At 30.0% G+C, this 22,763-nt stretch overlaps 1 long non-coding RNA gene across 1 annotated transcript; it reads left to right on the forward strand.

The window, feature by feature from the left end:
* The first annotated feature begins 17,764 nt into the window (after window positions 1–17,764).
* LOC114916306 (uncharacterized) lies at window positions 17,765–18,944 on the forward strand. Its single transcript, XR_003804706.2, has 2 exons — window positions 17,765–18,257; window positions 18,649–18,944. It is a non-coding gene; the product is annotated as an uncharacterized LOC114916306 (long non-coding RNA).
* Window positions 18,945–22,763: the final 3,819 nt, after the last annotated feature.

The raw sequence follows: 22,763 nt of genomic DNA on the forward strand, positions 1-22,763 counted from the left end.
TTTATTTTATATTTTTACACTTATTTATATCTATACTTAGTAATCACCCTTTTGGTCTTCATTTTTTAGTGGACCTTTATACCCTAAACGTGAAAAAAAAATAATCTATAATCTATACTAATATATAAAGGGGATTCCTTTTTGGGTAATCACCTTGGTCTCCACTTTCTTTTGGATCATTATACCTTTTATATTTTAAAAAATTAAAAAAATATATTTTTTAATTAAATTTAAAAACTTGAAACTAATGAATCTATACTAATATATAAAGGGGATACCACTTTCAATAACTACTTTTGATTTTTACTTTTATATGAACTATTTTATTATTTGTTTATTTTTCAACAACTATCTTTTTTATGAGTAATTTCTCTTTTTTTTCTCTTTTTTTTCTTTTTTGTGTTGATTTATTTTTTTTCTTTTAATATAATGCAGGCACGAAGTGCTAATCTATATCTATATAAAGAGGATACTTCTTTTAGTAACCACTTTGGTCACCACATTTTGTTGATCATTATACCCTTTCATTTTAAAAAAATTTAAAAATAATATTTTCTCAAAATCAAGACCTTAAAATTAATTGACTAATTATAACATTAAATTAACTTATATTTATTACTTAATTTTTATTTTATTTTATCTTTAATAGAGGCACGAAGTGTCTCGACCATACTAATTTTATTATAAAGGGGATACATTTTAGTAACTACCCTTTTGGTTTCCACTTTTTAATAGACCTTTATACCCTTTATAATAATTATATTTCAAATATATTATTATTTATATAAAATTTATTATAAATTTTAATTGTATTTAATAAATATTTATCATATGAAAAATTGAAAATACTAGTTTAATCGAATATGGGCCGCAAACTATGCAGGTAAAAAATACTTTTGATCTGATTAAAGTTTTTAAAATTTCAATATATACCAAAAATATTTTATATTTCAACATTTACAACATTGCAAATTTGCAATCAACTTGGTTCGATCACGTTTGAACTGGAAGCCTGGAACTAACCGGCTTCGTCTAAGCATTAGCTATTTGCGGCCCTACTATAGTTAGTCAATTTTGTTGCCCAAGTTCAACATAATTTCCTCTATTGCAACATTTGGATTAGCATTTGATGTGGGACTAATTTTATTTTTTATACTGAGTCATATGTTTTTTCAATACAAACAAACCTAAAGATTTTCTTAATATATTTTAGTTCAACGTAATAATTTGCTTAATTACAAGCAATTCGTTATATAAAAAACTTCAGATATAATAACTTGTTTAATTTATGTACAAAATGTATAAGAGCTTTATGTATAATAAACTTTTTATAAACAAAAATTAATTTATACATAAATTAATTTGTAAAAGTTCTTTCATAAATTTATATTTAACTTAAATATAAATTAGTTTTAATTTATTAAAAAATTATTTTATTTTTATTTATTTATTTAGAAATATTTATGAAGAAAATTATCTAAACACTTCCTTATATTTATATGAAAGAGAGTGTTTTTATTATGGTCTATATTTTTTGTATTTATATGTTACTGGAAGAGGAGGGAGGAATGCTTACTAAATATGTGCTTATGATTTCTAATAGAAATTAATTATAATTTTCAATAATAAATATTCTGTATCAAAACCGTAATAATAAAAAAAGATTTTGTGCATTTGTTTATATAACCATAAAAAAAAAATTATTTTTTTTATCAATCATATCATATTAGTTGATATTTTCTTGCTAATATGGAAAAGGTTGTTTTAAATTCATAAAATATTTCAAACAAATACCTTTCAAATAATTCATTTGCAATTCTTCATTTTGGTTGATTAGACATATATCTTTTTCCTTAATTAAATGAAAGTACGTGGATTTTACCGTAAGAGAGAAATATACACAAAGTAATATTGAGTGCTAATTTTTTTTAACTATTCGAACATTTTTGTAGTATCTAGTTCTAATAGTGTGTTTGGATAAGAAATTTTATAAATTTAAAGAATTTTAAATTTTTGTATTTAAATTACTTTAATTCTAATTTCTGTCATTCTTAAAATATTTTGTTTGAATAAGTTAATTTAAATTTTTCAAATTTTAAATTGTTAGGTTAGATATGATAATTTGATTCTACTATAATAAAATTGATTTTAAAAATATATTTATATGTTGAGATTTTTAAATTAAATTTTATAAAAATAAATATTAGTTAATTTTAAATATTTAATAATTTTAAAAAATAATATTTAATAATTTAAATATAATTTTGAATATTTAATAATTAAAAACATGAATAGATAAGAGATAATATAAAATATATAAGTGAAATAAAAAAAATATGAGAAATTTCAAATTCTTATTCTTTTGGGAGAATTTGAAATTCTACTATTTCAAAATTTTTTACAAATGCTTGAATTTCAAATTCCTTATAAATTCTTCATCTAAACAAGATATTTTACTTTAAAAAATTTGAAATTCTTCAAATAAATGAATAACTCCATTTAAATTCCTCATCTAAACACACTATAAATGAAGTTGAGATTTCAATCCTGTGATATACTTACCTACAAAATAAGGGCTCATTGTTTAAAAAAAACTAAATTTTGAAATAATAAAGACGTGTGTTAAAACTAGTTATAATAAAAAAAATTAACTGAAACGTGTACAAAATGATTTTATAGCAGTAATACAAACATTTTTTTTTAGTTAAGACTACATCTATCTTATACGAAAAATAAAATATTTCATTTAAATCGAACAAAATCATTATGAATGATAAAAAAAAAAAATCTTACACATTTCATATTGTTGTATATTTAATATTCTAAGTTATAACTCGATATTATTAAGTTACAACTACTAGTATACAAATAGATACCATCTATGACACTATGACTTATTTGATTTTTTAAAAAAAATTAAACAAATTAAATTACCAGAAAAATGAATTTCTAATAACTTTTAAAACCGGAATATATATATATTTTTTAATTTTGACAGTCAAACCTGTTGTTATCGCTAATTTTGAAGTACATAATTACGACAAATTAATTAACATAAGATTAGTTGATTAGAATAAGTCTGAAATTGTTTGTGGGGAAGGGGTGAGAGAGTGATTGGTTTGTAGTGGTGATGTGATGTAACGTAGAGTGCGAGGGCCTAATAAGTGGGATTATTGTGTGATGATAATTGAAAAACGTCAAACGAAACGAAACAAAACAAACAAAAGACGCATTAATAGCATTATCGTCTATGTATCTATCTCTGTGTCTAAGGTCTTAGATTATGATATGATGATACTACATTGCTATTACTGGTATTACTTATTATTCTGTGTGGTGCCTATCATTCAACCTTTGACTGTCATCTCCTTCCGCTGCCTCTCCCTTCCAAGTTGCATACTGTAGCAGCTAGTCATGCGGCTTGGCTTGCCATGGCTTTGGCTTTTCATAACTGTTTTATTGAAGATAAAAAAAATCGTCACCCTTTTCTTATTTTTTTTCTCTATTCTCAATAATTGGGTTATATACTTGCATTAACTCATTAAGGATACAAATCTCACTCCGCAAAAATAAATTGCATTTTGAACCCATACAAATTCATCGATCTAGATATTAGTTTTTTTAATGACAACAATAATTAAGGATAAAACCCAAGAACTAGATAAATTTCTCAAACTCTAGAGCAATATTAAGTTTAATTCACTATTGAGTTTAATAGCTATATGAAATATGATACAAGTTTGACATAAAAAAATACAAGCTAAAAATTTTAAGATAAATATATACAAAATTTGATATAAATATTTATACCTTATTTTTGTGTGTACAATAGATGAAACAAGATTAAAACATGAAATCTTGTTTAGGGCATCTAAAATCCCATAACTAGGTTAACTTTATTCAAACTTTATATTATAAATAATAAAATTCTTAAAACTTTATCCAAACTTATTTTAAAATTTTACCTTTTATATATGAAAGATAATTTGTTTGAATATAATTGGATCAATTAGGACTGAAATCCCAATTCACCAATTTATGAAGAAAAAAAAAAACAATCCCTTCTATCCAAACATATAATTACTAATTAAAGTAAATAAATAATATCTGAATTTGATTAATAGTGCTTTTAAATCACATGTTTGAATTTCTCTTTCCGGTGTAAAAAAAATCACATGAATGGATGTAATAATAGCATTTATTTTTTTTCTTGTTAATTAATTACAATTATTTAATAAAAAAACAATACACTTTATTTAGGTAAATAATTGATTATGTCATTTATTTATCTAACTTAACTAAAAACCTGAATCCTAGTGTCTAGGTTTACTATGATTATAATTTCGATTGATGAAAAAAATTGTTTGATGAAAATAAAACTATTCAATAAAAAATTAAATCAATAATTTGTAAAAGCAAGTTGCATTTATTAATATATTTTTTAAGATAGAAAATTATTCCTGTAAAAAAATAGTAAGTCATTTAAAAAATATACCAAAAAAAAATCAAACATTATTATAGATAGCTGGATTTCTTATTCTAAGAAACAATAGCTGAATTTCTTAAACGTATTATAAGTGCTCAATACTTAACCATGGAAAAAAATATCAACCATTTGAATGATTTATACTTTTTAAAGAAATTAGTCTCTAACATTAAGTAAAAAATATGCTTAATACATACAACAAAAATTAAGAATATAAAAAAATTAAGTTATAATTAAATATCTTTTAAACAATTTCATACTTAAATTATAACTAAAAAATAATTTATAATTAAATATTCATACTTAATACTAATTTCACAAAAGAAAAAAAGGAGTTTATCTGTGAGACCCACAGCTGGTAACACATTTTTTCCCCCTCCAAACTCTCACTCAAAACCCTCTCTTTCACTCTCTTTTCCCCATCCATTCTCTTTTGGCTGATCACACTTTTGTTGCTTGGATTCAAGGTGCTGAATAAGTATCTAGGAGCTTGCGGACGCACGAAATTCTTCTTCCTTCTTCATTCCCCATCTCTTTCAAGCTTCTTCTTCCTTGTGCCTCCCGGAGCTCGGAAATTTTGAAACCGAGGTAAGGGAAGCTAGCTTGGCTGTGATTTGTTGAAAATCGAGTTCACGAACTCAACTTATGGCTGATTGCTTGAAAATTTGTGGCTATGTGTGAAAATTTTCGTTTTTGGGGTTCTTTGGGATTTTTCAGAAAATTTTGGGTTTTTGATGATTGATGGATGCATGTTGAAAAAACTGGTATTTTCGGGTTGTATGATGAAAATGTGATGTTTTAGACCGATTGCATGTGCCTGGGAAGTTGATTTTGCAGGTTTTGGGTGGAATTTTCGAATTGGGGAGAGTTGCTGTTTGAATTTGCGCCGGGCTCAGTTCTTCGCGCCGGGCGCGATTTGAAATGGGAAATTTCTGGATGAACCATGCCGGGCGCGGGGAGAACCACGCCGGGCGCAATAGACCTCTGTAGGTCTCTGGTTGAGAATTTTGCCGGGCGCGCATTTGAATGTCAGAATTTGACTTTATAGTCTTCATGAAAGTTGTAGCCTTGGATGTTAGCTTTCCAATGGCGCTGGAATCACCCAAAAAGGAGTTTTAGAACTCCAGATATGGCTATTTTAGTGAAGAGGGGTCAAGCTGCCAGCATTACTTATAGCTGTTGCGGTTTTTAGAATTTTTAACAAGGTAGATGAAGGAATTTGGACTTGGTGTCTTCAAGAGAGTTGTAGTAAATCTTCTTATGTTGCATATGAGATAAGGATGAGTATGTTAGGAGTAGTATAACTCCTGATGCGTTATTTTCTGTGGAAGTTGCCATTTCACATTTTAGTGATTTTGGTTAAGTTGAAAGTTGTTTTAGGTGCTTAGGTTGATTGGTGTTGTTTGGGTGGGTAATTTGACAAGATAGACGAGTTGTAAACAAAGTGAACGAGCCGTATTATGTGTTGAATATGTTGTGTGTTGTATTGTATATGCTGATATTGATGTGCTGCGTTGAGCACGGCCCTTGTCGCGCTGGGCGTGAAACTCCTTGGGAGTCTCTGCCTTGTGGGCGCTGGGCGCAATTTGAATTACGCTGGGCGCGAGACCAAGGGGAGGTCTCTACCTTCCTCGCGCTAGGCGCGGGTATGGGCACGCCGGGCGCGCGAGACTCCTTGGAGTCTCTGCCTGGCATGCGCTGGGCGCGTGTGAGCCTTGGGCTCTCTAGCTGAGTCCCGCCAGGCGCAGGCATACCTGCGCTGGGCGCGCTAGCCTCTGGTGCTCTCTGGTTGTACCGCGCTGGGCGCAACCATGAGTGCGTCGGGCGCGGAGATGAGAAATTTCTATATGTTGGTTGATGTTGTTTTATGCTTAGTTGAGTTGAAATAGATGAATATAATGTGATGACTAATGGATGATGTTGGTGGATTAATGTTGAATTGTATATTTGTGTTATGTTGCAAGTTGATGTTGAGTTGTACAGTTGAGTTGTGTTGAAAGTTGATGTTGAGTTGTACAGTTGTGTTGTGTTGCAAGTCGATATGTTGAGTTGCAAAAGTTGTGTTGTGTTGAATGTTGATATGAATTGTTGTAGGCCATAAGGGCTGAGTTGTTGTAGGCCATAATGGCTGAGTTGTTGTAGGCCGAAAGGCTGAGTTATTGTAGGCCATAATGGCTGAGTTGCTGTAGGAGATCTCCGAGTTGATATGTGTGACGACGCATTGTGTGCTTATTGCTGATTATGCTGTAAAATCGATGAGTTGTATGTTGAAGATGTGAAATGTGTGCTATTATGGCTAAATGTTGTGGTATTTTAAATGAATTTTGTTAAGCTGATTGATGTGTCGATTTGCTGTGCTGATAGGGGTAGTTGTTTACTATTCATATATTTATATATGTATGTTATTTCTTTTCACTAGCTTACCCTTTGTTGTTTCCATGTGGTTTGGACTGCGATGATCATACTATGTATGAGAGCAGAGCAGGGTTAGGCGGGTGGCTAGTGGTGAGTCTGCATCTGGCAGGCGGAGCTGGATCCTTGTTAATGCTTTGTTATTTTCAGCTACTTGGTGTAGCCGTTGATAATGTATTTTGTTTTTGTACACTCTAACTCTAGTCAGATAGGGACTTTGTATATATTTATATTCTAGATCCTATATTTATATACTTATCCTTTCTGTCTAGCGTTTCTGGTGTACAGTGATGTACGTAGTGACCAGCCGGGTCGTTACATTATCAATGTTGATCTCTCATTTTTAACCAACTCATTTATTTATTTAAAAACTAATATTATCTGAAATCCTAAAAATATTTAGATGTTATAAACGGGAAGATTTGATGTTAAGCAAAAGGAGTAAAGAGAAAGGCGAGGCATCCAATTCCAATCCGTTGAAGGTTGAATGGTTACAGACTTACAGCAGCCAAGCCAAGCCAAGCTGTACAACAGGCAGGTGGGGTCCACTTTCTTTCACCTTCCGAACGTGTTACGTGTTACGTGTTACGTGTTACGTGTTACGTGTCCGTGCACTCCCTCTCTCTTTTTCTTTATATATAAAAAGCAAACACCACCATCTTCATTCTTCAATCTCATATTCCAATGTCAGATCTCCAAAGGAACACCAATAACGGCCACCAGCCCAGCCGCCTGCAGCGCCGGGCCCCTTCCTCCCTCACCATAAACCGCGCCGTCCAATGGAACGTCGCCATCCCCCTCCTCTCGCCTCTCGCCTCCTCGCCGCCGCCGATAGAGCTCAAGCCTCCGCAGGACCCGCCGCAGCGCGAGCCCGAGAAGGTCACGGCGTCGTTTAAAAACTGGCAGCACCCCGCCGCCCCCTTCTGCTACGAGCCGCCTCCCATGGTGCCGCCCTTTGTGCCCGTATAGCCACCCTATAATAGATACTAAACCAAGACACTTCATACTCATAGGATGCAATCTAATTAGACACAATCAAGATCTAACGCCGCTCTATGTTCTCGGGGAAAGCCTTTGCCTCATTTTTGCATACTGGGGTCATCACTCATCATCAACATGCACCCCTCTATGTTTCTTTTTTTCTTTTTTCTACCTTTTCCCCTCTTTTACTTTAGGGCTTAAATTAAATTGCCTCATAGGAACACGTATCTTTATCTTTTCTTCTTCATCCTCGGTTTTTGCACAATCTGTTTCTCTTCATTGGATTGTAAAATAATTTCAACAGGGAAATAAAATTATATACTACCGTTATTTTTTACTCACAACTCACAAGATCTCGTATAATCAATCTTCCATGGATTTCGGCTCAAGGGGAATCATTCGTGTGCGCGTTACCATGTCTTCCGACACAATTAAATCTTTTTTATATGGTTCGTAATAAAAATTGCGTATGTCTTAATTTTATGTTTTAATTTTGGCGTGATTGTGTTGGTATTGTGAATTTTAAATTGGTTTTAATTTTTTATATATTATTAGTCGAAAAACAGGCAATACGTGCCTGTCTCTCTCTATATATTTTAATCTCTTGACATTGGACACTGAACAATTCTTAATCTCTGGTTTTTGCCGACTCCCAAGTTGATCCGGTAATTGTGAAATTTAAAAAAAAATTTCTTCCTCTCTCTCTCTCTTTTCTAATTTCTTTTGAGTTGAAAGTAAGGCAAACCTAATGTAGAGAAGAATTGAAGCAACTAGTTTCAGTAGAATTTGAACTTAGAATCAACTTGGATCAATCAACCCCCAAAAGAAAAAACTAGAAAGTTGTGGAGAGATCTTTGAAAATGTTTTTAGTTAACTGCGGTGGACAGAAAATGATGTCCCCATAACACAACATTTGATATACCAACATTTGCCAGTTGCAATCGCAACGTCATGTTGTTAAGAGAGGGCCACTTTTGGTCCATAACAGCTCAGCAGCTAGGGATACGGACACTTAATGTCATCTTCATGGTGCAAATAGCACATGTGGTGTTCGGAACATGTGGAGAGGATCGGTGGACACAAATATGGCATTGCTACCTACATAATTCTTGCTTCTATCATCACAACTCACCATGATTTACAGGTTGCCTCTTTTTTTTTTCTTTTTCTTTTAATATGAATCATCTTTCTTCTTTTTATGGACATTAAATTAAATAAATACGACCTTGTTAAAATTTATGAATGCTTATAAGGAAATTTGAAAGATATAATTTTATGACAAAGACACGTGAGATGATTCATTCTAATAATGCAGCGTAAAAGTTAATACACTTATTTAGACACAATAATTTTTTTTATAAAAAAAATGCACAACTGTATATATGCAAAAAAACAAAAAAAAGCCAAAGAAGATTTATTAACTCTGAGTCTCTAAACAACAGCACAAGAGAAGAGATGCAGAGTTTAGATAAGGAGACAGATTACAAGAGGTAGATGTCACAATACCTTACATAGCAGTTCCTAACGTGCACTTCCGACCAATTCCCATCCGATTAAAAAATTATACAACAACTACTATAATTTTTTACTAGGTTTTGATGGGGGAAAACTTCAACAAATGCGCTAAGCTGTGCCAAAAATTCGAAGTTGGTGAGTATTGTTTCAACAAGGATTGTATTTCAATTACCCACTTACAAATATAGGATCACTATTTGCACTTAAATTTGTAATAAATTAACAAATCTTACTTTTACCAAAGGACAGAAAATCTTTAGTAAACAACAAACACCCAAAATTCAAGAGATATATCTCACAAATACAAATAATGGGTAACAAAGCATTAGAGTTGGAATCTTTTCATTCCTCTTCTTATGCAATGTATACAATTCCGTTCTTGATCCAAGTTGCAAGTCTCTTAATTGAAGATTAATTAGGATTAAGTTCAATTTCTTGACACTTGACCCTTTTGTTCAATTGAAGAACATTAATTTCTTAGGTAAATTTAAACCAAACAAGCATTTAGCAAGGGTACGTAGAAGATTTTGGCTAAATTTAACTTTTAGTCTTTCTATTTTTATAAATTTATAATTTTGATCCTTTTATTTTAAAATAGAAACATTTAATCATTTTTAATTTTAAAAATATGAAATTTTGATTCTCTTGTCAAATTGATATTTATTAATTGTTAAGTGCTAATATTTACACATATTTAATTGATATGACATTTAACAACATGATATCAGAAAATTAAAAAAAAAAAACTAAAACAATGCATATAAAATTTATTAATAAAATAAATATCAATTACTTATTAAAATAAATACAAATGATGATATTTTGTAGGTTATTTTTTAAAATTTTATTCTTATATATGTCATGTCACTAAATATTATATTACTAAATATCACGTTAATTAATTGATGATAATTAAAAAAAAAGTTAAAATTTAGTGATTATTGAATATTAAATTGATAATTAGACAAAAAAATTATTTAATTTTAAAAATAAAAAACTAAATATCTATATTTTAAAATAAAAAAATCAAAATTATGAATTAACAAAAAATTAAAATTACAATTTAGCCAAAACCTTTTAATAACCCAATCATATTCTTAAATCGTTTGGCAATTAAGGTGCAGACTCACTTCAAATTCTAATTAATAAATTAACTTTTCAATTGTGAAATTGAGTTTTTAATTCAACTCCTAAACGGTTAAACTAAGACAAGTATCAGAATTGAACATGCAATTAATAAAAGGAATTGTTGAGAGGGTTTTGGTGCCCCTGTATATATAGCCAATGGAATGTTGACACGTGGCTTATATGTCCACGTCATTTTAAATTTTGAAATGTTGACTGAAAGAGTAAATGGGTATGCAGTAAGGGAATCAAGATGGTTTTGAAACCAAGACTTGAACCCATGTGAAGCCTCTTTCCCATTTCAACACCTTCGTTTCCCAAATCGACTGCATCGTACTTTCCTTCGAGTACAAGCTTGCCCCGGAGCACCCATTCCCCACGTGCTATCACGACTGTTGGTGTTGGGACGCTCTCGCATAGGCACATGGTCGTGTTTGAATCTTCAAACAACGTACATCATACTATCACAACACCCAATATTAGGAGAAAATATATTACTGGTGCATCAGGACAGATGTGTTGTTCAAGTTTCACCCCATGTACACAAATGGATGAGATTAAGGCTCTCAAACTTAATTGTTTCCAAGGTCATGAATCCTTAAATTGTTAAACAAGAGAGACTCCCCTAGTAGTGTATTTTATATTATACGCATCACAAAACACATAATGCATATTACACAGACTCTATGCATGATCATACTAGTCACATTTACAATACACATATACCTTATTTTCCATCACATTAGTCGCATCATTGCCAAGATATATTTAGACTTATTCACATAATCACTTTACACGTTGTCAAATTTTACATACCTCAAGGGTTCATCACATACTTCTACACTACATACATAATTCAATTATCTCAATTAAGTAACTCACATAGCTCATCAATCAAGACTCACCAATTAATCAATTTCACATTTCCAGTTATAGGCACAAGACAACATCCGGTGAGGGATGTCTGGTGCCTAGCATGATCGAGGTTGCAAGCCTTTGGGAGAATTACACTCATCGTGACTCTCCTACGCTCGATGAATTTATAATAGGGAGCCCTTGGATCCCTTATGCTCAACGTGACTAAGCTCATGCCCAACATCAATGACGTCGCGAGCATTTTGTGGCTCTCACGTCCGACGTACACCTCCACATGCCTAATGTGACCATCACAAAGGCGCTCTGTGGCCATCGTGCCCAACAACCCCAACGTGGCACTAGCATAGTATCAAAATGTCTAATTTGCATAATTTGCAAGTCATTCTGAAATTGAGTCTCACGAATTTTATGAACTCACTTTAGAAAAGAAAAAAAAAAGGTATCTACACTTTAATTAATTCATTCTTATTCTAAAGGTTTCCTGTTCGTAATTGTTTTTCCAATAATTTGATTTGTACTCATTCTTAAGATTTTCTTAAAAACTCGCAAACACTCACAAATTTACAATATAAGCAATTCTAAGAATCAAAAATATAATCACAACTTATTAACACATTCAGAACACTAGAGAATTTACAAATGACATAGAATCACAAACAGAGACAAAATCATAGATCATAAATAAAATTATACCAAAACAAAGCAATTGTAAATCAAATGAACACTAGATACATATCACAATCAAGTTTAGGTTTAATACCTCATGTATTCAAATCAAACACAAACAATGGAATTGTGGATCAATCCTGTTACCTAACAAATAACCCACACTTAAAGCGAGGTTCTCTCTCCCACCTTACCTCGATGATTGACAAACTCCAGATGCAAATCTTTGAGATTATCTCTGGCTGCCTACGATTCTCACTCCTTAATGAGAAGGAAGAAAATGAAAACTCCCAAAAGTAGAGCTTTTATTGTGAAACGCTTTTCTCCCACTATAAGCATTATTTGGATGATTTAACAGTTGAAAACAAATAATAACGTCCTATGAACCCACTATCCAAAATTCAATTTGATCCAACAACAAACGATTATAATTCAAAATTTGTTGCATGATGGCTATGCCAATTATTGAACAATCGATTTCCTCTCTTCTCTTCTCTCTCATGTTTTGTTACTGTTCTCTCTTAATGAAAAGTCACTATCTCCTCTTAAAGCATAGGGATGTGTGTTAATTATGAAAGACAATCCTAGACTGCTAATTTATAAATATGAAACACGACACCCTAATCATTGCATAACCCGTTGGTAACCCATTAATCCACAATTGGTTACTTCTTTCTTGAAATTCAAATAATTATCTATTATAATCAACTATAAAGTATTCTTTTAATTACTAACTCTTGTTTTCAAAATAACTCAGATTAATTATTCAAAGCTTTTACAGATAAATACATAAGATAATATCTCATCAAATAAAATAATTTTGAAATTTTTATTTTTATTATCTAAAAATATTCTTATCTATAAAATCTATCAATTAATCAAAATCATAATATATAATAAAAATGTGTTAAAACAAATAAAATATATTTATATCTTTAATAATTAATAATACAAATAATTTCACAAACTTTTCTTTAATTAACAAAAACATTCATATAATTATTTAAAAACATTTAATATACTTATAAAATATATTTAATTAATTAAAATATCCTTTTAATAATTTTAGAAAACTTAGGATGTTACAAGGAGCACCAAAACTCTCGCAACAAAGACGACACAAAAGGAATTTCCTTAAAAAAATAAACAAGAATTGAGATCATATAATCAATTCACACAACAATTAGAACAAAATTGTTCCTTCCTTAATTAGCATGAGAATTTAGTTACACATGTAGAAGAAGATTACGAAGGGTTGAGAAGAAACTCCATTAGAATCGGTAAGAATTGAACTTGATTTCTCAAATATCAAGTTTTGCACAAAACCTAGCTTCACAAATGAGAAAATTTAAGATGTCACAAATGGAAAAAAAGCTAGATCTAAATTTAGTCAGTTGTTTATAATAAGTTTCTTAACTATTATAGAGATCACACATATCATTTTGTGTGGCAACACACAAACTATGTCTGCAAAAAGATTAAATATGATAACCTAGTGAAGCCACATAAAATAAAAGATGTGTCCATAAAATTTAGTCACAATTTTTCACGTAACCACATAAACTGTTCTCGTACCTACTAAATATGTTAGATTGTATCTTTGAATTTGATGTTCTTCCCATCCATTGTGGCACATAACGACCTCATGTGCTTAAACGAATCAAACAGTAGGCATTTAACTCTCAATGCGTCCATTATTACGGATAAAGATGAATGAAGAATCAATACTACTTTGATAAGAAGTTTTAACACATTAATGCAACTAACACAACATTTCAAAACTCCACATTGTCACTGTAAAATGTACGTCTAACACAAATACTTCTTAATCTCGAATAAGTAAATATAGGCAAATATAAAATTTAGACGTCTCTTTTTAAACTTGAGAAATATTATTTTCAAAATAACCCCGTGTTTGATTTAACGTTTATCAGTATTTAATCCGGCAGAAATATATATAGTAATTTATTTCTTTGTTCTTTATTTCACACTATTGTCGTGAAAATGTCACTCGACTCGCGTATTAATTTGATGCACACACAAAACACAAGCTAAAACCCTGTTTACCTCTATCATTCTTTAAAGTTTAAACTGAATGAGTGACTAAATGTTTAGGTAAAAGAAAGACAAAAGAAAAAAAAAGTATAATATGAGGATTGATTTTGCGTGTCATTTTCTAGTACCAATTATTGCGTTTAGGTGTGTATTTTACATGAAGACTCTTTTTAGCAAATACTTATTATGATTTTTTAAAAGCATGCCATATTATTCATTCGTGGATGACATCGATCGAATTGGTCCTTTAACGAGGCATAACTAATAATAAGTCATGCCTGATCCAGATTAAAAAAAGGGTATGATTTTTTTCAAAGATTTCTTAAATATTATATTTATGTTAATGAAAATATAATTAAGCCAACTGTTATTGAAATTCTTCAAGTTTCCGTTCAGTGTCAGAGGCAAAGACCTTGACGGTTGACGCCAAACATTAATCCCATTTGAGTTGAGTGGCCAAACTCAAAGATGCAAAAACCAAAAAGGAAACTGAAGAAGCAAGGCAACTGAAAAAGTTACACGGCAAATATAGAAATACTGGTTGCTGATACGCAAAGCAATATTCCATATGGCTTCCTTTTTCTCTTTTGTCCTTATGCATGTCCCTGCTCTGCTGCATCCAAAAATAGTGCTTTTCAATCTTTTGAGTTTTGACCATCGCTTAATGCATTATCCTATTTATAGCATGTTTAGAAACTGTTCACAAACAAGAAATCACGTTTGCCCATGGCTTCCTCTTTTCTTTTTTCTCCTTAATGCATTATCTTATTTATAGGTTCTTAAAATCATATCTTGAGATATGGATAATTAATTACATCTAAAATATAGAATTAAACATGTTAATAGTGTATATATATGGCAATGAATTTCACGTGTGTTTTTTCATATCAAAATGAATACTGTTAGTTTTAGCTTTTCCATTTTTCACACCATTTAAGGTGAATTTTATTTTATTTTAATGTAGAAAGTGTTTCCATTAATGTTTGGAGATAATCTTAAATTATTAAAATATCAATTGATATATATCAGGTAAATATTTAAAAGTTTGATTTCATGTTTAATTTATTCTAGATTTGTAATTGATTTAGATGGTTTTTGTATTATATAATAAAAAATTTCAAAAATTAAATCACGTTACTTCATAATTAATTTGATAAACTTTCACCCAAACACGCCATAAGTAATATATAGAACATATAGCGTTGCAATCTCTAGTGTTTCATAGAACTAATGGCAATGTGTTTCGTTAATTGGACTAAATAGCATTAACTTGCTGCTAAGGACGAAAACAGAGTGTGCATGTGAACATGAATAATTTCACGAATATCTAAGTAAAATCCTTTTTTCCCCCTTAATTGTTTAATTAGATTCAAGTTTCATGAAGATCCAAGTAAAATCCTTTCTTTCATAATTGTTTAAAAGTGTAATTAGATTCAAGGAAGATTCATAGGATGGAAAGTATATAGGCCCCCCTTCCCCCTCCTCTTTGTGTTAGTTTTATAAATTAAAATAATTATGTATATGTTAAAGTTTATCTATAATTAAGTCTCTCCTTTATATATTTTTGGTATCAATCCCAAATTGGATTACAGAAAACAACTGTATACCAATTCGGCAATTCCAATTAAAAAAAATGCATTTGTTTTACTTTCGTGCACATAACTGGGAGGGTGAAACTTTTTCCTCCAGATGTAACATCCCACCACCATTGAATACATGTGCTTTAAAAAATTGTGGGTTCCATATGTTATACAATGGTGATTATGCTTTTCAGCAGAAGAAAAAAATCTTTTAAGCATGAAAGGGTTTCTCAGTGTAAGATGGAAACACCAACTAAAGGAAAGGCTTTATAAACAATAATTTCCTTTTGGATGTACTTTTTGGTGTTGATTCATGGCACGTTACTTTCATGGCACACACAAAGGATCCATGTCTGTGCTATTTGTATGGGTGGATGTAACACCTTTAAGATTGAGACCTACAATACCATATACAACCAAGGACATTGAGATTCAAATTTAGAAAATAACAAATTATGGGTCAAATATTCGGTGTTGGAAAGTTAAAAGAATATCTATTCTATATACTATCTTTAAAATTGTTGTCATATTTAGACTAATAATTGGCCATTCAAAAAGTTTGATCAGGTCAGGTATGATCCTTCTGTCACAGTAGATGTGGGCTGTGGCTGTGTCCTACCATTGGCAAACTTTAACACATCTTTACAATGGTAAATGGACAGTTTATCTATGTCTAGGTAAACCATGGTTAGGTCAAGCATATGAAGTGATAGGAATTAGGAAATATCAGGATAACTATGGTTAATAGTCATATGGTTAGATTTAACTCAAATTATTTATACTAGCTTCTTTCAAGTTTATTAGATTTTCTTTTTATCAATCATTTTCTTAGCTTTGTAGGTAAATTGTACAATGCACTCTTTACGTCGTCACATAAAGTTGATATCAGAGTACGTGTATATTTTATTATTCTAATAATGATATGTGGTGATAAATGATAATAATTATTGAAAATAAAATTTAAAATAATAAAATTACCACCGATGTTTATTTTCATGAAAAATATTAGAAAAACTACAATGTAAAAAAATGGTCTACAAAAATTATATTTTGAATTCGGAAGTCGATTACGTACGATTACCTTTAATTAATTAAATAAATTATTTATAACTTATAAAATATTTATATTACCCTAAATTAATTGACTATAATGATTAAATGTATTTATTTAACTAATGCATTAAAAAATTAAAATTATTATTTTTATATAAAAAGAAAGATAATATTATCTTTTTTATTATTTTTTTTTGCTCGACAAGATTTATTTCTTCCTCCTACGTATCTCTATGTGTAATGAAGAATCAGAGTTACGTATTTCTTTGTATAAAATATTTGTGTTTTGATATTTTTTTAATTAAATTTTATTTTTGTTAAATTTAGGATTCTTGAATTATCTCAGCTCATTCATCCTAAAACATAAAATTGACTGAGGTGTACACCAAAGTTAACTCAATAAAATTTTAATTATAATTATTGTTATAGATATTATTATCTTAAAAGATTTTTTGTTTGGATATTTTTGTTTTGGACAAAAAATTTAAAGATATCAAGTTGTCACAACTTGTATTTTAAATTCAAAGGTTAAAAAGATGCCACATCTTTTTAGATTGAACCCAGGTCTTCATGCTTCTAACTATCCCAGCCTCTCCTCACCCAATCACTGGGCTAACCTAGTGGTCAAAAGATGTCATATCTAATTAATCATTCCTCCAATAAAATTTTTGATACAATAAATTCAAATATTTATATTGAATATTGTAACACTATATTTTGATATTTAATCATATTTTGAATTTAAATAAGGACTTTAAGATTACAAATTGTCACAACTTGCATCTCTAAGCTCTATAATCATGAAAATGTTACATTCAAATAATCTCTTTTTTAAAATGATAGATATTATGAATATAAATGTTGATAAGAGAATGCCACGGTAATTATTATTATTATTATCAATATTATTATTATTGTTGTTTAAATGGATTAAAAATTATGTAAACATCTAACACATTTGTATAAAGAAACAACTTAATCACATAAAACTGATTTTGTTAAAACAAGAAACAAATATCATCATCTAATATTAAGGGAATGCCACGTAAAAATAGAAAAGGAAATCAGATGGCTAAGTGTCATTTCATTGAAATCCTAAAAATAGAAAAGGGTGAGATCTGAGAGGAGTGGGGGAGGCTCTGCTAGGGTTTTGTGCGCAGCCTCCCTCCATGAACGTCGACGGCGCGACGGATCGCTGTCATGGCGTCGTCATGGTTAAGGTGGACAGTCAGCTATGCAGAGGGAAGGAGAAGATGGCTGAAGAGGGAAACGAAGAAAGGTAGAGGGTGGTTGCTGCCACCGAAAATCATTTTCGAAGGTGGTGCGCGGTTCGTCACGATCAGGCATAGTAAGGGTCCACAAAAGAGGCTAAAGGCCGACGATGCCGCCACCGAAAATTGCCTCCGATAGCAGCGCGTGGCGGTGCATGGCGATACTTGCGGTGGCCGAAAATTGTCTTCGACAGCGGTGCATGATGGTGTTCATGGGAAGCATCGTTTCATTCCCTGGTATTGTTCATCAGCCCCTTTTTTTATTTTATTTCCATCTATTTTTCTATTGTGACTGGATTTTTACTTGTTAAATGCTTTACTGAGGTTTGAGAATGAGGGTTTCAATTTCATGATAAAAGATTCACTAAAAAAAATTGTTTTACTGATTAGAAATTAATTTGCATTCTATATAATAACAACAACATCATACTAAATAAAAATCGGAGAGAGTAATTGATACCCACACTACTTTAGCGTCTTCTTTTGCCTTCTACTTGAGTTGTCCCTATTTGAAATTTAGTTTTGATCCTTGATTCTTCTCTGTTTCAAAAATTTTTCGTTCCCCCTTTTATTCATGTTATGTTCTATTATTTATAGACTCACTATTATTTTAATTGTTCTTTGGCAGTTGGTACCAAGCTCATGCTTTTGGAAGCATATATGGCAAAAGCATGCTCTTAGGAACATGTTGGTGGCTATGGCAGAGAAGCTCAGCAAGCTTGTTGGAGGAGGATTAACAACATAGAAAAGTGTAGGATGACAGAGATTTTGGTACAAAGGAAGATATTGTTTCCCTCTTCCTTTGTCTTTTTTTGATTTTCTTTTGTTATTATTATTGTATATATTTTTATTTAAGTTAAAATTTGATTTGTAAATTAGAGTTTTTTATTCAAATAATACTATTTTAAAAAAATTACCCAAATAGCAACTGTGCAAATTTATTTCCCCAACCAGCATCGTTTACTATTCACGTTCAGAACGGGCAATTCTGATTTCAGAACGGACCGTTCCAGATTAAAAAATAACACATGACGAATGGATCAGAACAGGCCATTCCAGATTCAAAATTAGCACATAAAAAGTGGAATCAAAACGGTCATTCTGAATCCAGAACGGGCCGTTCTAGCTTATAAATAAAAAAAAGTTTGATTTTCACTTATCAAATACCAAAACTCAGAAATTAACATCAAATAATTAAATTTGTTGAATATTAACATTATAAATATAACTAAATAAATTTATTAAAATTCAATACAACAATAAAGATCAATGGTGGCAAAAATTGATTATGTTGTTCTCTAATGTCCATCTCTGCAAATCTCCCAGCGGGTCATGCGAACAAGGGATATGAACTTTCTGGAACTTGCCGCAATCATACCACATTTCATTTAGTCTTACTGTAAATCTCCCAGCGGGTCATGCGAGCAAGGAATATGAACTTTCTGAAACTTGCCGCAATCATACCACATTTCATTTAGCCTTACTATAAATCTCCCAGCGGGTCAAACTTTTCTCGGATATTGCGTTTCTTCCAACTTTGTGGCCAAATCCAAAACTCAATAGAACTTTCAAGGGTCAGCCAAAGTCTAGCAGGATTAGAACAAAGATGGACATTAGAGAAAAACATAATCGTGTAAAAAATTGTTCCTATTGTCACACTCCTAGTCACACTAGGAAGACATATCCAAATATTGGTCATGAATTTAGTTTCCGCCACCATTGATCTTTATTGTTGTAATGAATTTTAATAAATTTATTTATTTATATTTATAATGTTAATATTCAATAACTTTAATCACTTGATGGTACTTTATGAGTTTTAGTATTTGATAAGTGAAAATCGAAAAAAAAAATGGTCTGAATCTATAGGCCAGAACAGCCCGTTCCGGATTCAGAATGACCCGTTCTGGTTTCACTTTTGATGTGCTAATTTTGAATTTAGAACGGCCCGTTCTGATCCATTCGCCATGTGTTATTTTTTAATATGGAATGGCCCATTCTGAAATCAGAACGGACCGTTCTAAATGTCAACAGTAAATGGTGCTAGTCGGGAAAATAAATTTGCACAGTTGCTATTTGGGTAATTTTTTAAAAATAGTATTATTTGAGTAAATTTTTTTGTAAATTACTTGTTATTAAATCATTAATTTGGAAAATTTGAAAAATAAATTAGTAAAAAGATTAATGAAATAAATTTGGTGTTTACAATAATAATAATGAAAAACGTCCAAAACACATTAAGAAAGATATATAGGACATGCATCTAGTTAGGAAAACACTTAAAAATGATAAATATGCAAGCAAATATTGAAGTTGTTCATTTAATTTATTTAGGTTTAAGTATGTTTTTAGTCTCTCAAATTTAGGATAAATTTATTTTTGATCCTTCAAATTTAAAATTGACGTTTAGTCCTTGTAATTTAAAAAAAAAAATTATTTTAGCCCTTATATTCAAATTTTATTAAAAATTTATTAAATATTATTACATAAAATCTACCTATTGATGTCCCTATTAGTGAAAATATTATATTAAATTCAATTGATATTGCATAACTGTCTTAATTTGTTACTTTTATATATATTATTAGTGATTTGAGTGATTAAAATAAGATTTTTAAAAATTATTAAGACTAAAAATAATGATTTTAAATTTGAGAGACCAAAAATAATTTTTTCTTAAATTTAAAGGACTAAAAACATATTTAAATCATTTATTTATTATTGAGTTATTATTTTTTGTGTTCTATTGCGATCCAGAAGATGTAGTTAGTTGTATGGGTATAGCCAAAAAAAGACAAATCAAAGACTAAAATGGCAACATCAATACATTGGGCCTAATTGGCTATAACTAGGCAACAACCCATTTCATGTTCTAATTACGATCAGCATTCCTTGAATTTTCATTACATCACAAGAATCTACTAAAATCTTATTTATATCTTATTTAACTTAGTTTTAATAAATTTCTCAATAAGTATATATATATATATATAAAGTAAAATGAATCAAATTTTTACTCAATCTTTATTGTACACAAGCATACCAATAGTATAATGGTAGGGCAAAATGTTATTTAATTTGTATAATGATTGTTCTTTAAAGTCAAAACTATAAGATCCATCCAAAATGAAAAGTAAACTTAGTATGTGGTTGTGTTGGAGTTAACACACACTCCAACGTACATTTTTCTTTCAATTCATGAGTTCTCATAATTGACTTAAACAACTGTTTGAGGTTTATAAATGTGAAATAAAATGTAGCCTATAAGACTTCTACTTTCAGATTAATAAATAATAAATTATTAATGTAAGACAAAATGACAATGAAATTAAATTAAAATTTATATGAGTTGAATTAAACAGATGAAGCCTTTGGAAATGAATTTCTTTATTCTCTTTCGGAAGAAACACAAATTTATAAACACATCGCATAGTTAATTTCAACAAAATAATTCAGTAAAATAAGATGTCTCATTGTCTCACACCCTTAGTTGAAACTTTTTACTATTCCTCCACCCTTAGTATCTGTCATTAGTCTAGTTTCCTTAAATCCCTTTGGGCCCTTCCTACATAAAACAAAAACATTTGATAAGTTTGGTTTATGTTTTTAGTCATTTATTTTAATATAATTTTTTAGTAAATAGTTATTTATTGTATCTCAGAACTTTCATTACTTTAAATTAGGTCATAATTTTTCCCCTAATTTCTTTTAATAACTAAAGTTCGAGTAGTTTTTATGTTTGAAGGCTTGGACAAGAGAAGCACAGCACAAGAGACAAAAAAGAAAGGAAAATCAAATACGTTTCAAAATAATAATAGATAAGCTCAACAACTACAATAATAATACTTGCTGTTAATTTGTTATTATAGCTAGCTAGTTTTTTCTTTTTCTGGTAAACATAGCTATGTATATACCAAATATACATGCAACAGTTCCAGCGACTTGAAATGGAACACTTCATAGCTCCTCTCGTAGAAATTATTGTTTTCAAAAGTAAGAGTTTTTTCTTTTTATTTAAAATTTACGCATAACATCTTAATTATAATGTTAGAAAATAGAGTTCCAAGTTAAAATTCACATCAAATATAAACTAATTCGTACTTGATGCACTAATATTAATATTTTAAGCCACAGAAGCATAGATGAAGATGACAAATAGTGACTAGCAAGGCCCACACAAACTAACTGCACTTTAGGCACTCAATATTCCTCATGAACAATTTAAAAGAAAAAGTATAATAGGATTGGATGGACCCCAAAAAAAGAGGGAGATTAAAAAGGAATTGGGCAAATATCACAAATGGTATACTCATTTTTTTGTTCTTCTTGAAAAATTAAAGAAAACGGTCCAGACTAGTATACCTTTCTCTTTTATTTTTGGCTTAATTATATTTTTATTTCTTTTTAAATTTGGAGTATATACTTTTTTGTCCTCTAAATTTAAAATTTATTTTTCTAGTCTTCAGAATGTTAAAAATTATTATTTTGATCTTTTAAATTTTAAATTTATTATTTTAGTCCTTATAAATATAAGAAAATATCATTTTAATCATTAATACCAAAATTGACAATAATAAGTTGAGAGAGACTAAATTTCTTATGTGTTGTAAACTAAAAACATAAGTCTTAAATTTGAGAAATCAAAATAATATTTTTTAAAATTATAAAATTTAAAATAAATTTTAAATTTGAAGAACTAAAGATATATTTAAATCTTTATTATTCTTTTCATTCGCATATTAA

The sequence above is a fragment of the Cajanus cajan genome, chromosome 7 (genome assembly GCF_000230855.2).
Source record: "Cajanus cajan strain Asha chromosome 7, NIPB_CcT2T_4, whole genome shotgun sequence".
NCBI classification, from domain to species: domain Eukaryota; kingdom Viridiplantae; phylum Streptophyta; class Magnoliopsida; order Fabales; family Fabaceae; genus Cajanus; species Cajanus cajan.